The following is a 26,421-nucleotide window of genomic DNA, read 5'->3' on the forward strand; positions in this document are numbered from 1 at the left end:
GCTGTTATTATAACTCAGAATCCACTAAGACAGCTGGTCACCCCGGAGGTGCCTGGTAGGTGTTTGTGTGTGACCCTGAGGATAGAACCCAAGACCTTGTACCTGCTAGGCATGTGCTCTAGCACTGAGCCACATCCACAGCCCCTGTGAATAGTGCTCCATCTCTCACAAGTATTTTTCTATAACTAAAGAAATGTTTTGTAGAGTTCAGTCCTGGGCAAAATTCAGATTCAGATACATTTACCTACTACCTAGCTGACTCCAGTGTCTTCCACATGTGTGAGTGCACACACACGCACATGCAACATGCTTCTGTAGCTCCACAAAGATTGAGGCAAGGGGATGCTCATTGTTGGAAACGGCGTCTCCTACTCTTTCATATCTGATCTTCACAGACGCCTTCCAGGGACAGAAAGTCAGAAAGGACAATTACCAAAAAGATGAGACAGAACTTGGAAGAGGTTCTGTATGGCTTGTGGCCTCCTGTACAACCTGCCAGCTACCAAACCGACCTTCCTGAGATGGTAAGCTCATGATATTTTGCCAGAGGGTTATTGCTGCTGTAAAATTCAGCATGGCACATTTCCCTCCATCTAGCAGCAATCACTTCCTGTTAATAGCATCCTCAAATACACGTGCTGCTAAGCTACGGTATCATGATGTTCAGTGTTGAAGCAAAGCATTCAAAAATGGCCATTAGGTCCACCTTGGGCCTGGGTACATGGCTGAAGCAGTAGAACCAGTAGAACCCTTGCCTAGAAAAACAAAGGTCCTGAGTTCAAACTCCTGACTCCCTAGATGAAACGTGTGTACAGTAGGTGTGGGTGGTGACCCCTGGTTCTTAGGGTATCAACACACCTCACTTAGTTAGAGGCTGGGATGGCCATGATGGTGATTGCTCTGTCCCTCGATCCACATATTGAAACCATGCTTCTGTGAGGAGCCGCTCTCCATAGAAGTACAGGTATCTCTTGTAAGCGTTTCCCTTTGTGTGCCAAGAGATCCCGCCTCAAATTCAAGTGAATCTTTCCCTCTCTCCACTAAGCCCCGTCCTGTGCTGTTGCCTACGGGAAGTCCAGCTGGAGACTAGCTGTGACCCTGAAATCTACCCCCTCCAGCTTGTGGAATCCCAGCAAGTTCAGCTTCAGAAATCTGGGTGTGAATTTCACCCCTGAGGCTCTGATGGGTGCAAAGCCCAGCAGGCTGAGCTGAGCATTGCTAGACAGGGAGCAGAAGGCAGGGAATGCCTCCCCCAAGGGCTGACCTCACCCCCAACAGCCTCTACTATGCTCAGGCCATTCCTCTCCCCACGCTCTGGCCCATGTGTCCATCCATATAGCCAACAACACTCCCTCCCACACACACAGAACCCCTTTGGATGTGCTCTGCCCACCACTCCATCACCTTTCTTCCCATTCACCCACCCCACCCTTCATCCACTTACTTACTCTTGAGTGAGGGGAAACTTTCCTACCTCCCTCAGTTGTCAGCAACTAAAGCTTCCTCCGTACAGCATTCTTTTCTTTCTTTTCATTCATCAATAACCACCATTGATTTGCACAAAATATACTTCCTCATGGGGACCCAGGTACTTTCCCATGGTTTAGTGGGAGATGCAAAATCGACACCATTCAGTATTGTCAGGAAGACTTCAAGAGGCCAAGGGAGCCATAAATACCGAGTAAGCACTCAGCGTAGGTCTGCTACACTCTGGCCAAGAATTCTAAAGAAAACCTTAAGAGGTGGCCTTGTCTCTAGCCTCTTTTTATAAGATCTTCTTTGGTTCAGAGGGCATTTAGCTGGAAAAAAGATCATAATAGTGTATCATAATAATCTAATGTCTTAGTCTGGTTGTTTCTATAGAAAAATACCTGAGACTAGGTACTCAACAAATAATAGGAGGTTATTTATCTCACAGTTCTAGAGGTGAGAGGCCCAGGAACCTGATACAGGACACACACTTGTCCTCTGGTGAGACTGACAGCCCCATAGCCTCTCAGAGGGCCTCACAAGGCAAGTGTGCTAACTTGGGCCTTTCTTCTTATAAAGCGCTTGACACCATCATGGGGAGCCCATGCCATGACCTCACACAATCTTACCTCCCAGAGACTCCACTTTCAAATGCCATCGACAGATGACTTGGGGGACTATGTTTCTAGCGCATGAAATTTGGGGTGACACGCTCAAATCATAACATCTAATTCTGTAATACAGACTAATGATCTGATACAGATAATAAATAATAAAAACCAGATCATAAGTCCCATTAACCAGAGACCCTCTTAGGCACCATCCACTATTACTGCTGGGACAGGAGGAGGTTTTCAAAGAGGACTTGAACCTACATAGCCCCGGTCTCCATGGTCCATGTGGGTCCCTTGGGAATGTTACAAAAGCTCCGCTCAGCTCATTCTAAAATGGAACATCATCAGGAATCTGAGCTCCCTACCCCCACTTCCTCCTTACCCAATCCCCCACCTACTCCTAGTGGGGTTCTACATTGGGAACCAGCAAATTGAACCATTAATAAGGTTTGTACCATTCCGGAAAGGAGAGAGGGCATCACCGAACCCTCTCTTACACCATAGTTCATGATGGGGGAAGGTCCCCAGTGAGCCACCGAAAAGACCTTTCATGTCGCCAACTTGGGCAATTGCTTCCTGTTTTGCAATTAAATTCACTCAGGAGAATGGAATCATTACTGTGAGGAGTAGCTAAGCAGCAAAGGGCGAACACCATATGGCAAGCAATTCCCAAAGATGTCAACAGAAAATTGCCTATGAGTGACTGCACGGCGAGACTCGTTGCTGGGAGAGGCTCTGACGTTTACCGTCATCAAGGGAAGCAGGGGCCGGTGTGCAGGAGCAGGGCAGCCAAGGAAAGCTCACTGTCACCAACCTCCTAGGTCAAGCTGACCAGAACCACATGGGTCCTGGGGCTGCCGCCCCGTTACCTTTTCCCAGTCTACCAGAACTATGTGAGTAGATTTTAAAACACATAAAAATGTAGAGTAAATTTTGCCAGGCCCTAGTGGCTCACACCTGTAATCCCAGCTGCTCAGGAGGCTGAGGTCTGAGGATCTCGGTTAGAAAAGTCCCCGGGGGACTTTTTTTTTCCTGTGAGACTCTTATCTCCAATTAACCACTCAAAAACTGGAAGTGGAGCTGTGGCTCAAGTGGTAGAGTGTTAGCCTTGAGCCAAAGAGGCTCGGGGACAGTGCCAAGGCCCTGAGTTCAAGCCCCACAACCAACAAAAAAAGAGACTAAATTCTGATTATGTGGTCCGAGCATCGTTTTCTATTAGTTGATATCTACTTTCTAGAATTAAAATTGTACTTGGCCTCACGCACACACACACACACACATACAGAGCCAACACACCTTCAGAAACATTTTTCATACGACACTGATTTTCTGCCCAACTTGAGTGACAGAAAAGCCTTAATTTTGCACACTGGGATTCAGTACATAGAAAGGAGACACATGAGAATAATGTCTTGAGATTAGGGATCCTTATCCTTATCCTCACTGTGCTGAGGCCATGCAGGAACTTGTGTGGTCTGTGGGTTTGCACTGTGGGTTGTGCAGGAGACAGAGAGGCACTGGGCGCAGAGCACACTGCGTGAAGGCTGGTTCTGCCTCAATGGGGAAGCGAATGGGAGACCTGGAGCTCATCCTCTGCCTCTTCTCTCAGACAGCTTAAAAGGCCTGAGGCTCATCAGCTATTATCAGGTGATCTGTGAGTACCAAGCCATAGTACCGAACACCCTACCCTGTGTTGGATCCCGAAGCATCAAGAACTCACAGTGCCCAAATTAGCTAACGCGATTCCTCCTTTCTCCAAACAGCCCCTATTTTCAATCATGTGCATGTAATGAAGTCCCTCCCCTGCTTGCTTGTTTACAGAGCCATTCTTTCATAGGCAACAGCGCCGTCAGTCCGCAGAGAAGGACGCCAAGGAGAAACAAGAGGAAAAGAGCACAGTGGAGGGGGATGCTCAACAGAATCGTGCGTTGGTTTCACTGTTTTCTGGGAAGACGATGGCCCAAACCGGGATGATAAGCATGAAAGAATAATCACAGCAATGACAGAAATAATAGCATGGCGTGCTCAAAGTGCCAGACTCCCAGCTAAACATTTTCGATGCATTAATTACCACAATGAGTTCGACCTCCTACATTCTTTCTGCCAAAAATACGACTCGTCAGGATGCTTCCTTACCTTCACAGGATACATGCAGCAACTCATGAGGAGCCCAACTGAGTTCAACTGAGGCAAATGAGAGTGGACAGGTACCACAGATCCACAAGCAGGGAGGGTTCAAGGCAGATGAGTCTCCCGATCCAAGCTAGCAACTTGAATCACAGGCACAGAAAACATATTTCTTGAGAAGAAACTATAGTGGTGATCATACATTTTATTTGCTTATTTTTATTTTGAGTGCTGGTCCTGGGGATTCAACTCAGGGCCTGGGCACTGTCCCTGAGCTTTTACACTCAAGGCTAGCACACTACTACTTTGAGCCATAGCTCTACTTCTAGCTTTTTAGTACTTAGTTGGAGATAAGAGTCTTACAGTGGGGAGGGAAATAGGGGAAAATGAGGGAAGGGGTAATAAGTTTGACAAGAAATGTACGTATTACCTTACTTATCTAACTGTAACCCCTCTGTACATCACCTTGACAATAAAATAAAAAAGAGTCTCACAGACTTCCCTGCCTGGGCCAACTTTGAACTAATCCTCAGATCTAGGTTCAAAGTAGGTAGGATTACAGGTGTGAGCCAGCAATGCCCTGCTCACACCTTTGATTCTTATAACAACTCTGTGGCACAAATACTGGGACAGAGGCTCAGACACCGGCCTAAGCAATTTGTTGTTAAGTGGTGGAGCCATCCTACTCAGTGTGACGTGGAAACCCAGGCTGTCTCCATTGAACTCAGCTGCTTCCCAGAGCATAGGAAGCGACTCAAACCCTGCTGGTTCACACTGTGGAAACATGCATGCATTCACCAATTGGGGTCCACCCCACAGTCCCAGATGGCCTGAGAGAGTGTCAGCCAGTTCGTGCTCCTGAGGCTCATGACAGGGGAGACCATCTATCTCCACAGTGGGTTCCAATGCTAATTCCACGAAGTGGCTGCAACAGCAGGAGCAGGTGTCCAGGACATTTTCTTTTTGGTGTGGTGGGGTGAGGGGGTGGCAATCCAGAGGACAAGACTGGAGTCAGGTTATCAAAGGGAGTTTAAAATGCCACGAGTATTGCATCACTGTCAACACCCTGGGACATTCGAAATCTCCACTCACAGAAGGGCTTTAAGGACTACAATGAGCCGATGATCGATTTTCAAGTTGTTTGCCTCTTTTTCTTTTAATGCACTTATAATTTGAACCCTACTTAACCTAATTCAGTCATGTGCTGGCGTTTCAAAAGGCACTTCAGAATTTAGCATGGCTCAAGGTCTTTTCTCTGAATTAGAAAGATAATTCCACAGTCTTCTCTCTCTGCCTCTAGCCTTGTCCTCTTAGGGACTTTCTTTAGGCTGGCAGCTCTGCCACTGACCCAGGGTCTCTGTGGAGCCCAGCCTGGCACTGAGCTGCTGGTCCTCCAGCCTCAGTCTCCTGAATGCTGGGTTGACAAGTGTGTCCCACGCACTGTGGACACACTCGGTCAAATCCTCCCAATTCTCCTCAGTCAGGCAAAGCGAAAGCCAGAGTTCCTGATTTTATCCACCCCAGCACGCAGTCCACATGACCACACCTTCTGCACACCTTCTGCAGTCTGCAGTACCCACCTGTGTTCCAGAAACCAACGCAGAGACTTGTTCCTCTGCAGAGAAGGCTCTTCCCCCAGGCAGGTCCAGGTCCGTCCCTGGCCTCTTTTAGATCTGAACACCCATACCCCCTGAACATGGAGACCTTGGTTACCTTCGTCACCTACCCTACTTTAAGCATCAGACTCCTGCCACCCTGGTGCGGTCGAACATGCCTGGAATCCCATCACTCAGTAAACAGAGGCAGGTACATTGAGCGTTCTACATATTAAGACCCTGATTCAAAAAACAAGTTGGGCATCGTGACTCAAGATGGTAATCCTAGCTACTTGGGGGATTGCTGTTCGAGACAAGCCTTGGCAAACAGTTCACAAGACCCCACCTTAACCAACAGCTGGACGTGGTGGCTCATGCCTGCCAACCCAGCAACATAGCAAAGCATACCTAGGAGGTTCACAGTCCAGGGGGGCCTAGCCACAAAGCAAGACCGTGTTTTGAAAATAAACAACACAAAAAGAGAGTCATTCATGTGGCAGAGTGTCTGCTTAGCAAGTTCAAGGCCCTGACTTCAAATCCCAGTAGCACCACAAGGACTAAAAAGACCAAACACCTGTCTGTGAGTCTGTCACACATACACACGCACGTGCTTGCATGCACAGACACAGAATGTCTCCTTGATCCTGCTTTCTTTCCACTGTATCACTTACCTAGAGTTCTAGTCTTTCACTGATTATTCTATGAACTCCTCCCACAAAGGCAAATGCTTTGTCTGCTTTGTATGTGTGTGTGTGTGTGTGTGTGTGTGTGAGAGAGAGAGAGAGAGAGAGAGAGAGAGAGAGAGAGAAAGAGAGAGAGAGAAATGGGGGAAGAGAGAGAAGGAGAGAGAGAGAGAGAGAGAGAGAGAGAGAGAGAGAGAGAGAGAAAGAGAGAGAGATGCTGATTCCCCAGCACCTAGGGCAGTGCCAAGAACAAGGGACTGGCCTGGCCCATAAAGTTGCAGGAACAAGTCAAAGTCTGGCTGCTTGTCCAGGCTGCGTGAAGGCCTGAGCATAGACAAGATGATAGATGATTCTCGCCACCAAGGAGCCACTAGCTAGCTGCATAAACTTCAGAGCCCAGCCAGCTCCTGCTGTCAGCTGTGATCGCTTCACATTTTAATTGTGTATTTCCTCGTCACTCCTCCTTAGACAATGAGTTCCCCAGTGAGAAGAGCTGCATTTTTCATATTCAGCACACATTTGGTAAATGGTTACCATGTATCAATTACTAGGCCAGACACTTACAATACAGAAAAAAATGCAGTGTTGATCCTAAGTTGTTATATACCTATGGGCAAGCTGAGCCACTCCTAAGAAGAGTCTGCAGGGCACTACTTGCACAACAGTGCATATCACTTCTATAGCAATGATCAGTTACTAGTTCTAACTGATCCCTTACAATGTCTCTGGCATGCTTTTACTGCCCTGCTGGTGACTTAATGTTTGATTAAGTCTAATTAGATCTCACCCTGAACCTTGCATTTCTGTCATAAAATGTACAGCCACAAGAAAACTCTAACTACAGGAAGAGTGACTGACCAATGGCTTCCATTGCTATGCCCTTAAATCCAGCTGCTTCATTTCTGCTCCCCACAAACCACTTCATGGAGATGGGATAGAAAATGAGGCAGTCTAGTGGGGAGAGACAGAGACAGGATCTCAGTACGTAGCCATACGTGGCTAAGGTAGGGAGATTCTATCTCAAAAAGCAAAATACAAACGGGGTGCCTGTGGCTCACACCTACAATCCCACTACTCAAGAGGCTGAGATCTGAGAATTCTAGTTCAAAGCCAGCCTAGGCAGACAAATCTGAGATATTCTTATGTCCAATTAACCAGCAAAAAAGCCAGAAGTGGAGCTGTGACTCAAATGGTAGAGTGCCAACCTTGAATGGGAAAAAAAAAAAGCCAAGCTAGAGATAGACAAAAACAACTCAGGGGTGGGGTCAAAGGTTTGGGGCGTTTGCTTAGCAAGCACAAGGTCCTAGGTTCAATCCCCCACGGGGGACGGGCTGCTCTTGGGAGATGCGCACCCCTCCGTGGGTACTGATGCAGCGGGCTCCCGGGCATCAGGGTGGCTTCCGCTCCTTAGAATTCCTCAGACCGCTGGCATCCCACCTGGCCAGCCTCCTTCCCTGGTAATCCAGGTGCCTCGGGCAGGTGCCCCTTGCTCTGTCCCAGCTCAGACCCCATGCTGGAGGAGGCTGGTCTCCACACAGACTGACGTGGTGTCCATCCTCTCGCTTTCGGGGTCTCCAGACAAAGCCTTCATGCTGTGTCCACGTCCTCACCTTTGGGGGCTCTGCCCAGGCTCCACAATGTGTCCACCCTCTCTTTTGGGGTCTCCACACAGGCCTCCCTGTCGGAAGTCCTCAACCCACTGCTGCCTGGAAGGACGGGGTCTCAGCTGCAGGTGACACTCATGGTGGTGCCCTGCAGGCTCTCATTCCGGCCTTCACTCACCGAACACAGAGGAGGCCTTCACTGGGTGGTCCTCCATCAACTCAGCCATCGCCCCTCAGCGTAGCCATCCCCCCTTGTCCGCCCTCTCCTCAGCCTCCCTCTCCCTGCTATCCTCTCCCTGGGCTTCTCCCCTCTCCCCTGCACTGGCTGTCCCCTCCTCAGCCATCAGGTTAGCACCCCTGGCCCAGCCCGGGAGCGAGGCATTTCCTCCCAGGGAATTCGACTCTGAAGCAGGGAAAACCAGCCATCTCCTGCCATGGTACCTGCGGCCGCCATGCCCAGTAGGCAGCCAGAGATGAAAGGTGGGTGTGTGGCCACCCAGCTGGCCAGCCTCGCATCACAGACACGCACGCGTGTAAGAGATGGCTCGCTTTTTTCATCTCTGTGTGGATGCTCACAAAAATGTTTAGAACAGAATGAATAGATGGGTGGGTGAATGATGGAGTGACATGCAAGTTTATGGCAGGGGACAGGATTGAGTTGCTTCATTAACAGGTAAGACACTTAGACATTTAATGATAGCTTTTGGTGACAAGTTAGTGACAAGTGTAAAGGCTCCCCTCCCCCCCCCAGCAATAAGAATTGTGGGAGGTTGGGCATGATGGCACATACTTATAACCCCTACTAATCATGCTACTTGGGCAGAAATAGAAGGAATTCAATTCAAGCCCAGCCTGGGCAAAAAGTTAGTGAAACCCCATCTCAAAGAACAAGCCAGGATTGATGGTGCACAGCATAATCACAGACACTCAGAAGGCAGAGGTCCAAGGCAAGGAGACGTAGGGTCCAAGGCAAGCACAGGCAAAAGTATAAGACCCTTTCTGAAAGACAAACAAGTAAAAGCCGCGGAGTGCTTGCCTGACACGTGCAAGGCCCTGAGTGCAGAAAAGGAGAAAAGCTTGTGGTAAATGCCATGACAAGGGACAGAAGAGAAGCTGGAGGCAAACCTCATGAAGAAGTACAGCGCTGGGCCCAGCTGTATGTTCTGGAGGGCAGCCGCCATGCCGCTGGCTGTGGGCATTGTGCTGCTCTGAGCTGGTTCACCCCCTCCCATCTAGAGAGCCTCCTGAGCGAGTCTGTGTCACACTGGTGTCCCAGCACCTCTGCATTTAGTGACAGGCCCTTTGGGGACAGGAGCCTGGGCAGCACGGGGAGGGAAATCTCCTTCTAGCCTTTGGGAGTGCCCCTGGTGACATGGCTACCCAGGGTGATACCCACAGTGTGGAAGTCTCCCCCCACTGCTGGGGAACATCACAAAGCCTGCTGCTCACCGTGTGTCTGATAAATAGCTCTTCAAGCTGTCTCAGCCTGTTTCCTCTCTATAGCCAGATGGAATTTGACCCAGTCCTTTCGCAAGATTTTCCGGTTCTAACTGAAGATGACTGTTGTCAGTCGTAGCTCCGTGTGAGGGTCTAGCTCTGGGGCATTCTGGAGGCTGACCAATCAAGTGCGTGCCCGAATCACAACCTGCCAAAGAAACAAGCCATCCCTGGGGCAGTGGGGGTGGCGAGGGGTGATGAAGGAGAAGCCCCGGGTGTGGTGACGGAGGTGGCAGCCTTCTTCTGTGCAGTGCGTGGTCGTTAGCTGATCTCCGTGGTCCCCAGAGTCCCCCTGTTGCTAATTAGGAACAATGAGCAAGAGGCGTCCTGGTCCCCAGAGCCATGGCTCCATAATTCCTGGCGACTCCCCATTTCTCGTGCTTACAGCTGTACCCCATTAGTGCAGGCTGCCTTCCTCATCGCTGACGGATGGAAATGAAGTTGGACAAAGGCAGCCACAGAGCGAGTGCCTGACTCTGCAGGTAATGCTTCCAGCACCTTCCCTGGCACAGGAGTCCTTATGCCTGGAAGTTGAGCAGAGGCCAGCATCATGCCTGGAGCCCTGATCATGGCCCTGCTCCATTCCCTGAGTATTTGTGAAGGGCCTGTCTTTGCACCAGGCCTGGATAAAGCACCCAACTGAGCACTGAGCAATTAAGACACTGGAAGGAGCATGTTCTTGCCTAGATGCTCAGTGCTTCAAGAGGAGCGGTGACTGCTGGATGAAGGGCCCTAACAGCCTATCAGAGTACTTGACACAGACCCAGCTTTCCTCAGGACCACAACAGTGTGTTGGTTCCTTCCCCATAGGACCTAGAGATGCCACCAGTGGTTGGTTGGCTCTGTTTGAGTTGGGCCCAGTAGGGAGGACCCATGAGACAAGAGCAGGAAGAGAAACTGTCAGAGACAGCCTTCATCCCTCAGCCCCCTCCCTCCTGGGCGATTGGGGGACACGTGCTCCCCTGTACTCCTGGGGACTTTCTTCCTGAGCAAGTAGGTTCTCTTATGTGAAATCAGGTCCTGCAGAGCTCATAGGCCCACCTCTTCCCATCCCTGCCCTTCCTGGCCCCAGGCTGTAACAAGCGCCCCTTCCTGTGACTGTCTCTCACCCTGACCTACATCTGTGTAAGCTGCTCCAGCTCCTCCCCGGCTCCCTTCAACTTCTTTGGAGTGTGCCATCTGTTTCCTGCCAAGGGACCCTGACAGAGACAGATGTTTACATAAATACTGTGAGACTAAAGGATTTAGATCAATCCCAGAATTATTTCCCTAGCGAATACACTATTTTATAGAGGGGCTCATTTGTAAACTTACCAAAGAATTTCATAAATGAATATCTAAGAAACCTTTTCCAGTCTCTCTTTTCTCCCATAAAAGGCTGACTTGAAATGCCTTGGGAAGTCCAGCCTCCTGGGGTTTGGGGGTTGGGAGTCATCACTCAGCAGAACTCAGTAGCTCTGCAGCTCCTCTTCTTCCATGGGAGCTCCCTGACGTTCAGAGCCGGTTACAGTTGGGCTCTGAGCTGCTCTGGGGCCTTCATTCTCTCCCCCAGCCCTAGCACCTTTGTGCTGTCTTTGTACCGAGTTCCTCTGGCTCCTTTGGCCAGTATCTCCTGTCCCCACTGAACACATCCAGCTCCTATGGCCTCCACGCCCAAAGACCCAGTTACCCTGCAGACCAGTTCAGACCCTAGCGCTCTGCCTTCTTTGATCAGAGACTCGGCTCTACTCATCTGCAGTCCACCTCATGTTCTTTTCCATTTCCAGTGTGCCATTCAGGCCTACAACTGATTGAATGAGATCCACCCATATTCAGGAGACTTTGCTTTATGGATAGTGAGTTCTGTCCCATCTGTCCATGTGTCTGTCTCTTCCCCAGTACTACACTGTCCTAATTACTGTAGCTCATGATGAGTCTTTAAATTAGATAACATGGTGGCATCCAGTTGGCTTTTCTTTTTCAAAGATGTTTCAGCCTTCATGATTCATTTGCTTGCCCAGATCAGCTTGAAAATAAAGTTGTCTGTACCTTCAAAAACAACTCTCCTAGACTAGCAGTGCATTGAGTCTATGGATTTAGCGGGGGAAGAAAACTGAGCGAGCATTTCCCTGCTTTCATTTGGGTCCTGCTTGATTTACTTCATCAGTGTTTGTGTGTTGTCCATGTTTTAGCATGTAGATTCTATTTGTACTTTGTTAGGCATATACCCAATATTTTTAATGTGGTTATTATTACCAAGTCTGTTTCCAGCTGTCCAGTTCTAACAGATAAGTCTTTATTTCTTCCCAAGTATTGAACTGGTCAACTTCACTGTTTAGTTCTGTAAGGTTTTCATAGATACTTGGGATTGTCTATGTAGAAAATTGTGTTACTTGAGAGCAGAGGCAAGTTGTTTGTTTCCAGGCTGTATCTCCTTCATTTTCCCCTTGTCTTCTTGCCCCAGCTAGGTACCTCGCTGTGTCCCCAGTCTTAAAGGAGAATGATTCAGTCTTCAGCCATGATGCATGTAGACTTTCTCTGTGACATGGGGAACATGGCCTTTTATTTCTAGCTCACTGAAAATCTTCACTATGAATAGATGTTGAAGTTTTGTCAAACGATTTTTCTGTATTAATAGATGTCATGGGATGTTTTCCTTTCTCTTTAGACTAATAATGTGGTAAATTTTACTAATGGATTTTGAATATTGAGTTTGCTTTCATTCCTGGGAAAAACTCCAATTGCTCATACTACACATTTAATATAGTATCTGGCTCAGATTTGCTAATGCTTAGAGGATTTTTACATCTGTATTCATGGAGGAGAATGGATTAGAATTTTCAGTGGCTCCTAGTGGCTTGATCCGTCTATTGGGCAAGCTTTTCTAACTACTGAGCTTATAAATGTTGATTTCTAGATGTCAGTATCTCCAGAAAATTCCAGCATAGATCAATCAGGGCCCTGGGTCTCACACTGAGCTCTGAGCTCATCCTTATTCGTCTCATGAGCTTGAGCCAAACCCTAAACCAATTCATATACCAGCAACACCACAAAGAGTTCCCCCGAGTTCCACTGCCGGCAGGTACTGCCATAAACATATCCACGAATTCAGATGTGTAATTTTAAGTTGTCTCTCCTTTCAGATGCTAGTCAACATTTCTGAGGGGGAGAGATTAAGTTAAAAGTGAAGAAAGAGTCTTAGCCTCCCTGCAGTGCCCTTTTCAAAGACTCAGTTGAGATTTATTAAGTTTTAATTACATGTGAGGAGCATAGCAGGATCCTCTCATGAATACAAAGCAAGTGCCAGGTGTGGTCCACCTTAAGGGCTTTTGCTCTGCTTGAGAGACAGTTGGATGTGGGAGGCAGCTGCTGGGGCTCACACCTGTCTTCCTCACCTCTCAGGAGGCTGAGATCAGGAAGGACCACGGATCCTTAAGGCTGGGCAAAAAAAATGTCCATAAAATTCCATCTCAACCAAAGAAGCCAAGCAAGGTGGCTCATGCCTATCATCCCAAGTGAGTGCCAAGTGAGGAGTGATTACTGTCCGGGTCCACGCCCAAGAAATGAGCCCCTGACTCAAAAATAACCAGTGCCAAAAGGGCTGGATGCAAGGTTCAGCAACAGAGCACCTGTCCAGCAAGGGAGTGCGAAGCCCAGTTTCACCAAAAGATCCAGAGCTGAAATCCAGATTTCTGGAGCCTTACATGATGTGTGACATGTATTTGTGAATGCGCCATGAAGAAGTCGAATACACAAAGAAGAACTAAGGAGACTTCATTGACAACTCCTTCCTAGTGTTTTCTGAGGAATGAAGGAGCGCAGTGTCGGTGTGCGCTTACACCAGCCGGTGTGAAATGGAAGGAGACTCGTCCTCATAAGCTTGCTGTCTGGTTGGAAACTCAGAAATAACATAACTAAATCCATGAGAAAATCCTTCAAGTATACCTTCCTGTAAATCATATATACTTGTGGTAGGGATGGGATGATATAAATGACAACATTTGCAGCACACATTTGGCCAATTAACACTTACGGTGGGAAGCGACTATAACTGGGTATGAAAAATAGGCATAGATTAAATGGGGGAGAGGGGCACAAAACAGGAGGCACAAGAGCCATGGGAATAAAGCCATTGAAGAGCCTGGCTGGATGGTGCACCCCAGATACTTAAGAGGTAGAGATAGGAAGATCATGGTTCAAGACTAACCTGGGCAAAGTTAGTGAGACTCTATTATAGAAACAATCCAGGTATGGTGAGTCATATATAATCCCAGCTGTTCAAGAGGCAAAGGCAGGAGAATCACAGATCAATTCCAGATTGAGCTGAAGACTGGAAAAATAAACTAAAAGTTAAAAGGTTGGAGGGATGGCTCAAATGGCAGAGTGCCTGCTTAGCAGGCACAAGGCCTTAGAGATGTGACCCCCACACAGACACACAACTTCTGCCAAAAATAAAGGGAATTAAGACAAGTGTATATACATCCAACATTTGCATGTCTGCAAAACTGAGTTGCCATTATAAACAGAACCAAGCAAAATGCAAACTTCGTGTGAAACAGGGGGCACTAAACCCTCGAGCCCCAGTCTTAACCACACCCTGCCTCAGTATACCCAGAACAACACATGCCCTAGATTCACGGCGTGAGCCTCCAACCAACCTTGGCAGAATTCCTAGCAGAGCGACCTGCCTTGAGATTGGGTCAGGAAGATGGGCGTCCAGGGTCTTCCTAAGCCATGCCCCCCTTGCTGCTGGATCTCTTCTGTTCTCCTGACCACAGAATGTGTTCTCCTCTTGCAAAGCAGTATGATAGAGTCAACACTCCAAGGGAGATGGTGGAGAAGAAAGGTGGGTCAGCCCCTGGCCTCTCCAGACCACCTTCCCACCACCACCAAGGATATGGGGGGCGGTGCGGAGGGGGGCCGGGTGGAAACTCTCATTCTAAATCAAAATACTAGTCAAGGTATACAAGATCCACTTCCTGTGGGAGGGCCATCTCTCTCCTAAGATTTAACATTCTCAAAAGCATCCTCCATCTCCACCGCGCCCAGCACGCTGCTGCCAGCCTGCCACAATGTGAATTCATCCTCATCTGACTGAGAAACCCATGTCAAAGGTGGCCATTGCTACCCAAGCAACCCCAGGGCTGAGTGATGTCACCAAACCCCTCTTCCATCTGCATCAGGAAAGTTAGACTGGTGATCTGAATGAAGGAACAATAAATAGGAGCGTTCTGTACGAATGGAAGCGCAGAAAGGTGTGGAGGGAGAGAATTAGATTCAGAGTTTCGCTAGAGGGTGGAGAAATGTTACCAATATAGTTCATTACCAACGCACCATAGTCTAGCGTCTTACGTTTACTTGTGGCTTCAAAAATACACACGCACAGGGTCTTCTTGATATGAAAGTCATGCTAACAAAACAAGATTGATTAGATTTCTAATTATCTGTCATCCTAGCATGACCAGTGCCAAATGGAATGCTTTTCTAGTTTCTTCCAGCAAAAATAGAGCACTCATAAATACAAGACAAAACCTCTACAGGTTCCCACTAGGCTCCATTAAAAAAACAAACAAACAAACAAAAAACAAATGCAACCAAATTGCGAGACAATAAAATGGGTGGATCACATCACCCCCTTTCCTCCAGAAATACTCTTTTATTTTCATTGCAAAGACAACTAGCCAGGGACACAACGAAGCACTCCAGAGTGAGTTTCCCCATGCACACATCTGATCAGTTATTCCCTTCTTTTTTCTAAAATAATAATTGTTAGGTATTTATTTTTCCTTATGTGGTACCAAAGAATTGGACCCAGGGCCTCATGCATGGTAGCAAGCACTCTGCCACTAAGCCACATTCATAGCCCCGTTATTCTCTTCTTGACTTTCCCTTTGGTCACAGGTATAACTGGGCTTTATAGGGCCATCCCACACAATCCAGTTGAAACTCTACAAGAGCAGATGATTGACAGCAAAGATAGCTGCTCTAAGAAATACGCGCTTAGATTATCACTGGCTTATCACAGAAGAAATGAGTTCCTCATCCACACAGCAAGCCCATGCAGGCATTCCTGACAGCATTCTATAGGCCACCCGGGGATCGGGGTGCCCTGTATCGATGGGCAGTCCGGGTCTTCACCCAGCCGCTGAGGGAACACTTCAATTCTCTGGTCTGTAAGTGGCACTTCACTTAGAGCTTCTTGGCAGGAATCACCTGCCTAGGTGCCGGAGAGGAGTAGGGCAGCCACTCTGCAGTAAAGCTGTGTTTTCTGGATCTTAAGTGATCTTGCCGCTGTAGTGGCTTTTAGCCACCCAATATTCAGTTTCCCCACACACAGAATATACTCTCGCTCTGATCAGGAGAGCCTGCCCAGAGCCTGCCCAGGGCAGCCCCAGGAACTCAGAGTGACAAGGCTGTCTGCGTCCAGCGTTTGAGGGACATGTCATAGTAGAATTTCTTCTTGCGATCCTGGGATATGAACTCAGGACCTCATGTTTCCTGTGCAAGTGTTCTACCATTTGAGCCACTACTCCAGCTCTTGTATTATTTCATTACTTTGTTTGAATAGGGTCTCACATTTCTGACTGACTGAGCCAGTGTGGGCCACAACTCTTCCCTGTACTCACTCATCTTTTTTATTGATGGACACAAGAGGGTCTCTTGAAATTTTTGCTGAGGCTGGCCTTGAAATGTGATCTTCTGAAACTCAGCCTGAGTAGCTAGGATTACAAGGCTTACCCACTATGCTACACTTGAAGGGTATTACCCCTTTTTGAATTCGCACAAATTAATTGTACAAAAGGGATTTTATTGTGATATTTCTGTACAGGCATATAAAGTTTGACTTTATATTTGACTACACCATTTCTCTTTTTTATCCTCCTTCCTCTCTTTTCTAACAGCTTTTAGTGTGTTTCATGATGTTATCTTCATATGTTATGTATCTATGTACATGTAGATATATATCTCTACATATACACATACACATATTTCAGTCACATTCATCCTCTATCAACCTCTCCTTTCCCTGTCTCTTCTCCCACAGATCCTCCCTTAGTACTCCCCTTATATAGTCATGCCAATCTATTGTTAATACTATTATTATTATTAGATCTGTCTAGATTTCATGTATTAGTGAAAATGTGATGTTTGTCTTTCTCAACCTGGCTTACCTCACTCAACAAGATGATTTCCAGTTTTATCCACTTTCTACGTAGGACACAATTTTATTCTCCTTTATCTAAAGCTGCATAATAGTGAGCCATACACTTTTTATGAAGGAAGTTGTCTGCTCTCCATAAATCTAATACACACAGGGATGTGGTGGCAAGGACCAGAAAACCATAATAAAAAATGGCAATAGCAGAAGACACCTTCCTCCTTCCCTTTGCTAGAAGACCCATTGCACACCTGTAATAGCGTAGACTCTTCCTGCTCAGCTATGGTATGTGAGACTCTCAGCTTTCCTCCTAATTTATTATAGACAGCATTTTTAATGGGCAGTTTTTAACCATGAGAGGGGGAGAGTTAGAGTTCCAGGCATGGTGGTGCATGCCTGAAATCTGGAGGCTAAATCAGGAAGATCATGCATTTGAGGTCTGCCTGCATTACATGGCAAGTTCCAGTGAAACCCTGCCCCCCCAAAATAAGATAAAATAAAAATAAAAAAGCATTTGGGGTGTGGCTTAATGATGAGTGCTTTCCTAGGATATTTGAGGTCCTGGGTTCAATCCCACCATTGAGAGGGAAGGGAAGGGAGGGAGCAAAGGAGAAAGGAAAGAGGAAGGGGATAGAAGGAAGGAAAGAAGTAGGAGGGAGCAAGGAAGGAAGGAAGGAAGGAAGGAAGGAAGGAAGGAAGGAAGGAAGGAAGGAAGGAAGGAAGGAAGGCAGGAAGGAAGGAAGGTGGGTGAGAGTGCAGGCCAGGTGCAGCTGGCTCACATGTATAATCCTAGCTAGAGCTTGCTGGTTGGGAGGCAAAGGCCCAAAGGATTACAGTTTGAGGCCAACCTGGGCCAGACTCCCATCTCAACTAATGGCTAGGTGAAGTTGTGTACACCTGCCATCTCAGCTACCCAGGATGATGAGAATAGGAGGACCAGAGTCCTGGGGCCAGGCAGCCTAAGCATAGAAATTCACGAGACCCCATCTCAGTGGAAAAATCTGGGCATAGTTATATATGCCTATCATCTCAGCTATATCAGGAGGCATAAGTAGGATGATTTCAGTCTAGAAATCTATTCTCAAAAATAAATAGAGCAAGAAAGGCTCAAGGTGCACAAAGCCCTGAATGCAAATCCTAGTCCATCCATATATTTGGCAGGCTACATTTAAAGATTTCTCTCGAGTAGTTCTTATTAGCTTCTTAGAAACAAAGACAATATGAAACCACATTCTTTTTTTCCACTCTATGGCTTGATCTTCTCACAGGCATTCAAGGACTGATTGCAAACCCATGTAATCAACTTGCAAACGAGTCTCCCAGGAGACATGTCTGTATCTTCCCTCCAAATGAGTCTCCGAGTCAATATCAGCATTCCAGCCATGTTCCTCCACTGCCAGGCAAGGCCTGCAGGAGCTTCTTTTGACTCCCCTGTAGTGGCAAAGCTTTGCTATTAGGAATTTCTAAAATCACAATTCACCCCACCTTGTGGGGGCAAAATATGGGCTCCTGTGAATGCAGTGCACACAGTGGTGATGAGGTCTCCGGTAGGATTTTATTTCCTTTGCCTAAAATCCAGTCCCGGGCCAGTGTTTTGATTTGCACCTCAGCTGTGTGAATTCACAATCCTACCTGCAGGGCTCCCTTCCCCCCTTTCCGTCCTTGTCCACCTTTGCTGACTTCCATGTCCTTTTTCTAACTGGGGTGAGGAGAGGTCTCTCCCTGGCTTTGATTTGAGGTGATTAGGGACCTGGAAATCATTTTCATATACTAGTTGGCCATGTGTATACTTTCTTCCGGAAAAATGTATATTTCTGTCATTTTCCCATTTGTTAATTGGCCTCTTTGTGTTTTGATTGTTGAGTCAAGAAAAAAAAGTCAATAGGGAATATTTTATCTGGAATACACAAATAATCAGGGCATGCAAAGCACAAATGGATTTGGGAAAAAGCAAGCACCCCCAGGCACCAGACTCCTTTTTAGCAATAGAGGGGGTTCAACCCTGGCCAAGCGGGAACTGAAGACCCCATCCTGGAGCACCCTTCCATGGATCAAGGCTTCCTAGAGCAGATCTGTGGATACAGAGAGAGAGGGGCGGGGGAGGGGGAGGGAGGGAGGGAGGGAGGGAGAGAGAGAGAGAGAGAGAGAGAGAGAGAGAGAGAGAGAGAGAGAGAGAGAGAGAGAGAGAGAGAGCTCTGTAAGTCCATTTGGTCTCTTCATAGAACGGTCCATCCCCCCTCCCTTGAGGGAGCAAAGCTAACTGTCCTCAGAACACAGGTAGACCCTTGCCTGAGAGCCATTGTCCTGTTATGATGGGGCCAAAGTCAAGGCCAAGAGCATAGATTAGATCATAGTGTCACTGTCAAGGGGGCAAGGGAGCAGGGGACCAACAGTTTAGAGCCAAGATACCATGGATGAGGGGATGGAGAATGGGTGAAGCATCCTATAAGCTAAGAGTAAGGAAAAGTCAAAAGGACAAACTGGGAATTCTGGGCGAATACTTGGCACCAAAGCTGTGGTCCTCAAGGTGAGAGCTGCTTCTACTCATGGGACCAGGCAGGTAGGACAGGCCACACTCCCCTAGTCCACAGTCAACAAGGAAACAAGGATGGGCGTTGCGATAAAACTCCTGGCCTCTGTGAGAGACCTTATGAGTTCCTCACCCTCCAGGCAGACACTGGCTCTCAATCTCTGCAGATACTGCACCTAGAAAATTAGATACTGCACCTAGAAAATTAGATACTGCTGAGAAGTTTGACAAGACTAAAAATGCCAGGGCTTCTCTCCCCGAGTCCTAAATAAACAAAGATCTAACTCACAAGGCAGGCGCTCCCTCATTTGCAAGTCTAATGTGCGCAGATCCACTTGTGGCCAGAGGTAGATTCTGTTAACCAATCCTCAACCACTTTCTACTGTGAAGACTCAAGAATCTTGCTCTGTTGAGCTGAACTGAACCCACACCAGAAACCAAATGTGAGTGGAGAACTCTGAGCACCGGGCCATGTGCTCAGCACCAAGAGAGCAAGGTGAGCTGGGTCTCCATCCCACACCTGGGGAAACCACGCACCAGCCATGTGGATCTCAAGTCACAGGTGGGATCTTCTCCTTCATCTCCAGCCGAAAGGAGTCTGCAACAAGTTACCAGCACATTACCTAGACGCCCCAAATCCAGGATTTTACAAAAGGAACCCTAACAGAATCCTATTCGTTTAAGAACAAAACTAGTTATTATGTTGAGTGCTTTAATCATATGTGAACCCTAGACCTAAAATTAGAATAAAAGAATGAAGAGGAAGTGGAGGAGAAAAGAAGAGGAGGGGGAAAAGAGGAGGAAGAGATGTCATTGTAAAAGAGGGAATGTTTGGGGGGAGAATAAGGAGGAAAGAAAAAGAACATGATGAGGAATGAATATGATCAAAGTGCATTATGCATACCCACACATATATGTATGCATGTATAAAACTAGCATAATAAAGCCAGGTATAAATGATTTTAAATGGGAGGGGCTTAGTGTAAGAAGGGGTAACGTAGATGGCTGACACTTACCCTACTTTTCAGTTTCTGCTACAGTGGCCACTGCCACTGAGGTGGCTAACTTTTTAATGTCAGCTTGACAGGTGTGTGATGTCAAGTTATTTGGTCGACCATCAGTGCAGATGTTACTATTTTATTTTTTTCCTCATAATAAATGCATATTGTCTGAGACCAAGGCTGAGAAATATATTTTTTGCTTTGCTTTGTTGTTGGGGGGGGTGTGGGGTGGGGAGGGAAGGTTGTTGGGTTTGGGTTGTTGATATTGATAGTGGGCCCTGGTAATACATAAAGCCTTGTGCTTACTAGGCTGGTACTCTACCACTTGAAGCATCCTTCCAGCCAGGTTTCATGCTGGGTATTTTTGAGATAGCATCTTACTCAGGCACTCGTCTGAGTCATGATCCACCTACTTTAGGTGGACCCACCATGCCTGGGATCGCAGTCTGTGCCACTATGCTGATCTCAGTGAAGTTGGAGTCTTGTGGACTTTTCTTTTTTATTATTATTATTTAGTTTTTTTTTATTGTGAAAATACCGTACAGAGGGGTTACAATTACATGGGCAAGGTAATGAGTACACTTCTTATCAAGCATTGTTGCCTCCTCCTTTGCTTCCCCTTCCCATCCCTGCCCAGTACATGGATGATGAATGCATGGGATAATGGATGGATGCATAGATGAATGGATGGGTGGACAAGTAGTTCTTGTATTGGTTCTCAGAAACAGGCTAAGAAAAATGGTCCAGAACCTCAGAAGGGCTCATGGGATACTTGGAAGTTGACTGAGACTTCCAAGAACCCTGTCAGGTTAAATGAAGCCAAGAGCTTTTCCTGAGATGAGCTCAGGAGGTGCAGGGAAATTTCAGGGAAGTCTCTGTAGTCATGTTCCAAAGAAAGGCCCCTTGGGTAGCTGTGAAATGGATAAAGTACACAGCTGAAGGGAAGAAACACCGTGTGTGGGTGGGGGAAAACTGGGGACAGAGAAGGACCTCCCAGCTAGATTCCAGGCAAGTGAGACAGGATCTTAGGTCTCTGCATTTTAGGTCTCATGATCCTTAGAAGCGCAAAACACCCTCGTGGGGTGGGACGGGGAGGATGGCAGGAATCTGAATCTCCCCCCTCTCCTCACACCCCACTCTGGTCACTCCTCAGAGCCAACCTTGCAGACTCTCCAGGCTCTAGTATCTTTGGGATGTTCCCTCCGATCTCAGCTGCTAAGTAAAAACACTGATTCTTTGGCCTCAATCTGCCTCCCAGTTCGCCTCAGCCATGAGCCAGGCTCCCCTCCACCACGCTGGGTGTGAGTTGCAGGCCTGTAGACTGTGACCAGGCCTCCCACTGTGGCCCAACTTCTCCATCCACACTGCCTCCCAGTCACCAGCATCCACAGTGTCAAGACAGCTCCCATTTGAAAAGCTCATTATTTAGAGTTCTTAATAGAGATGCAAATCCAGATTATAAAAAGCACTTGTAAAAATAGAATGCCTTTGCCTATAGAATAAAGCAACACACACACACACACACACACACACACACACACACACACACACACACACACTTGTAAAAGAGAACTGCATTCTCCAATCTGTGTTACACACTGTCCCAGGAAATGGACAGGGTCAGTGAATCCACCTGCCCCCGGCTTTTGTGTTGAGTGACTTCAATCTTGGGAGAGGAACTCAATGGTCATTTCTCCCTGTCGCTAATGTCCCTGTGTGGGTGAGACCTTGAGGATCGCAGCCCAGCCCCGTTCATGTTCCTGAGTCCCCAGCACTTGTAGAGTGCCAGGCCCAACTGCAACACCCGACTGGGTCACTGGCTCTGATTACAGGGTTGCTGTGTCCCAAGAGTCTTGCTCCAGATATTTTTGGGGGGTGCTCTTTCTACTCTCCCTAAAGGGTGGTGTGATTACTTTATGCCAAACCACTCAAGTCTAATTCACACTGTCAGATGACCCCTGTGTCTTCCCGTCACCTGGCAGTTTGAGGCTCCCTTCATATTCCCGCGTGGTTAGATATAATGTAGCACGATTTGAGAGAGCACAGAGCAGCACGCAGAGTTACACAGACTGGCATGTGGCGTCTCCAAGGAGGATCACACACACTGGCTACATAGAACTGGACCTCCCGGGTACCTGCCACCGGCTAGGACTGGATGAATGAGGCTTTATCTGTTCTTAAATGCAACCAGAAGACTGGAGTATTGGTAAAGGAAACATTTCATGTTCCTAAAGTGCAGTCGGTAGCACATCCTCAGTTTGAGAGCTCGAAAGGACACATCAGCCACACATCACACAGACACACTCATGTACACACACACACACACACACACACACACACACACACACACACGTGGTAATCAATCACTGCACACTCGATCACAGATGGGATCCTGCTGGCTTAAAGTCCAACCAAACCCCTAGTACTTGTGCACCAGCTACGCGTTCTGATTCCTTGTGAAAGCCACGGCATCACCAGGCTCTGTGCTGCTGAAGTGAAACATTCAGAATAATTTTTAAAATTCCTTCCACCTCCTCTGTATAATAAGCTACTAAAAGTTATCACCTCTGAATCTAAAACACAACTCCAACCTCCCATCGTTCTCCACCCTTCTTGTTAATATCTTGGTTACAGCTCTCTGGTGGCCCCTGGCACATTCCACAATCTCCATGGCCACGACTGCAGCCAGAATTCAAACTCTAAAGCAGAGGCCTTTTCCTATTTTACATCAATATGGGGCTAGTTAACTTACAAATTATTGAGCAGTTCACCTCTCCTTACATTGAGTATTAGCTATGAGCGGCCTCTATGGATAGTCTTTACACAAACCATGCAAAACAGTCAACTCTTAGTGTCCATAAGATACTGGTTCCAGGTCCTCCTGGTAGACTCCAAAATCCAGTGATGTTCGAGTCCCTGAGCACATCCAGCGTCCATGACCACATGGTTTCCTGTCACCCCAGCCGCTCGGGAGGCAGACATTGGGAGGATCACAGGTCAAGGTAAAAAGTTAGTGAGGCTCATATCAGTCATGTGCTGGGCACGTTGGCATACCCCAGTCACTCCAGATAATCAGAAATGGAAAGAAATCTAAAGGACAGATGTGGCTCACGTGGTATGGTGCCTGCCTAGAAAGCATGAGGTCCCAAGTTCAAACCTCAGTACACTGGAAAAAAAAAATCATCTCTAAATCACCCTTAATACCCAATACTGTGTAAGCATTCACGCCACGATATTCTTTTGGGAAACAAATGACAAGATTAAAATCTCTGTATGTTTAATCCGGATGCTTTTATTTCCTGAGTGCTTTAAATGTGTGGTTTATTGCATCAGAGGTGCCCAACCCACAGAAATGTCAGGCCGACCACATGATAATTTTCCATACTTTTACCAAGTAAGAAACCAAACTTAATTGTGTGGGATTATGCTCTTCCCATACCACCCAGCCAGGAAATAAGAGAGCTAGGAATCTCACCCAGGGAAGATGGCATTGGAGATGGTTTTTTTTTTTTATTTAAAACACTACTTGGTATGCTCTCCAGGGACAGAGTCCCCAAGTGATTTATCTCTCATGCTTAATACAGAGGCTACGGTAGGTGATCAATAAGCATTCTGTGATTGAAGGAGAGAGAATAAAAATTCATTGGCCTTCTCCCGGTCCACAAGGGAAGCCAGGAGACTCCCCGGTAATTTGGCTGAAGTAACTATTCAGTCGACATTGAATCAAATGTGAATTGAATTGAGTTACCCAAGGAAGAGAGCTGGATACGTCTATATGGCTTTGCGACTTATCACTGTCGGGAAAGCTGAGCAGGGAGAGCTTGGGCGCGCTGGCGTATGCAGCACAGGCTGGAAAATAATCAATTGGGTTTAAACTGCCATGTATCATGACTGCTGGGTACCTCAGTGGGCCTGGGAGATCATCTGTGTCTCTTCCTTCCCTTCACAGGAGGAGAAAGCAATCCCCATGGCAAGGATCACCAGTGTCACCTGACTGGGGTAGGAGGGACATTCAGTCAGGGACACAGCTGTCCCTTTCTCTTCTGCTGCTTCCAGAATGCAGCACTGGTCAGCTGTGGAATTATCTTTCTTTCTAAATAATTATGACATAGCTATCAAAGGCTTTGTACTGCTTTGTAAAGTTGTATTGCAAATTATGACTTATGCTTTAATTGGTGAGTAGATTGCTTCAAAGGACAGACTGTTTAAGTGTTTTGCTTCCATTGTTGCAAGAAAAATATAGTGGGATAGCATATATAATTTGTCTTAAAAAATAAAAACTGGGGGAGCTGGTCAACAACTAATAAAGACTATGAGATTTCTACCTCCAGGTGTGACGTGCCGTCCACTAGGGATCCTGAAGAGTCTCATTGTGAAGGCAGGTGAGACAAAGTCAGCAAGGAGGGTGAGGGCCCAGGTCAGCTCACCATCCTATCTAGGACACTCTCAACTCCAGGCCACACAAAGCATGGTTCTAGTCACAAAGAGGAGGCGAGTGCCAGTGAGGAGGGCTGGCTCCAGGCCAGGGTTGCTCTATCAGCACATTTGGAACATTGCTCCTGAGATGATGAAGGTGGGAATGTGTAGGCCAGCACCATCAGGAAGGAAACTTACTTCCAGCTCCTGGATGAGCTAGCCTGTGAATGCTGCATCTACTTGTATAGCCAACCAGCTATTCAACCCCCTGCCCAGGGTGACTGCAGCATGAGAAACAAGCACAGAACACCTGAGAGAAAGGATTTCCACAGCCCAGGCCTGGTGCCAAGTTTTCTCCTCAGAAAGGTCAGCAGAGATCATCATAATCCAGAAAGAAAGAAAGAGAGAAAGAAAGAGAGAAAGAAAGAAAGAAAGAAAGAAAGAAAGAAAGAGAGAAAGAAAGAGAGAAAGAAAGAAAGAAAGAAAGAAAGAAAGAAAGAAAGAAAGAAAGAAAGAAAGAAAGAAAGAAAGAAAAGAAGGAAAGAAGGAAGGAAGGAAGGAAGGAAAGAAAGAAAGAAAGAAAGAAGGAAAGAAAGAAGGAAAGAAAGAAAGAAAGAAAGAAAGAAAGAAAGAAAGAAAGAAAGAAAGAAAGAAAGAAGGAAAGAAAGAAGGAAAGAAAAAGAAGTTTAGTAATCACTGGGGCAAACAATGGCAGAGAACTGTGGAGTCTTCGGTGCTGACAGAGAATAATCTAGAAAGAAGGGAAGAGATCAAGAAGTAGCTCCATATTGGACTTTAGATCTGGAATGTTCTCCCAAAGTACCACTGTGTTCGAGGGTGAGTACAATCAGAAGGTGGTGGAATCTTTAAGGGGTGGAGCGTATTGGCAGTTAGGTTGTCAGGGATGTGGTATTAAGGGGACGTGACATTCTGATATCTCCTTTCCTTTGGTTCCCTTCTCAGCCAAGCAATAAATGGGCTTCGCCCACCACAGAGCCCTGCCACCATGTGCAGCTAGCCACAACCCCACACCAACATGACATCCTCACCATGGAGCCATCGGCCTTTCGTACGGAATGAGGAAACTCCACTGAGCGAGACGCTGCCCTCCCAGGACCTGCCACAGAGGCCGATCTGAGGCCCTTAGCCTGTAAGGACCCACGATGGGTGCAGTCCCACAGGAGCAGTCCGTAAGAGGAGAGGGGACCAATGCATAGGGCACATTGTGGCACAGAGCACTGACCCATCCACCCGGCTTTCAGTCTGGAGGGCTGCAGTGCAGCATCAGCACAAGAGCCCTGGGACAGGAGCCTTCCAGAGCCAGCCAGCTGGGATGCGAAAGAGGCCGTAGTCACGGGCCCACACAGCAAAAGGCCTAGGACCTCTAAGATTGCTTCCTGTGCCAGCTGAAGTGGTACAGTTCTCCCCCCAGATTCCACAAGAGAAGGAGTCCCTAGTGAGCAGCCTTGGACGACCATTGTGTGCCATAAAGTCAGGCCTCTCTGTGGATCATCTAGAAAGGCAGAATGGATAAAAGCGTGCAGGTCGGATGCTGTGTTCTCTGGTTCCCGAGAGAACTATGGCTGTCTGCTGCTTATTTCCTGAATTCGAACTCACTTTTTGTTATTTTGGATGGTTTTGTTTGTCTTGGTGTTTTAAGACATGGTGTCACCACACTGCCCATCCCTAGGGCTGGGATTGGATTACAGACATGCAACCACTACACCTGTCTTCCAGCATTTCTTT

Source organism: Dipodomys merriami, unplaced genomic scaffold (assembly GCF_024711535.1).
Source record: "Dipodomys merriami isolate MVZ:Mamm:240054 unplaced genomic scaffold, mDipMer1.0.p SCAF_26, whole genome shotgun sequence".
Classification (NCBI taxonomy): Eukaryota; Metazoa; Chordata; class Mammalia; order Rodentia; family Heteromyidae; genus Dipodomys; species Dipodomys merriami.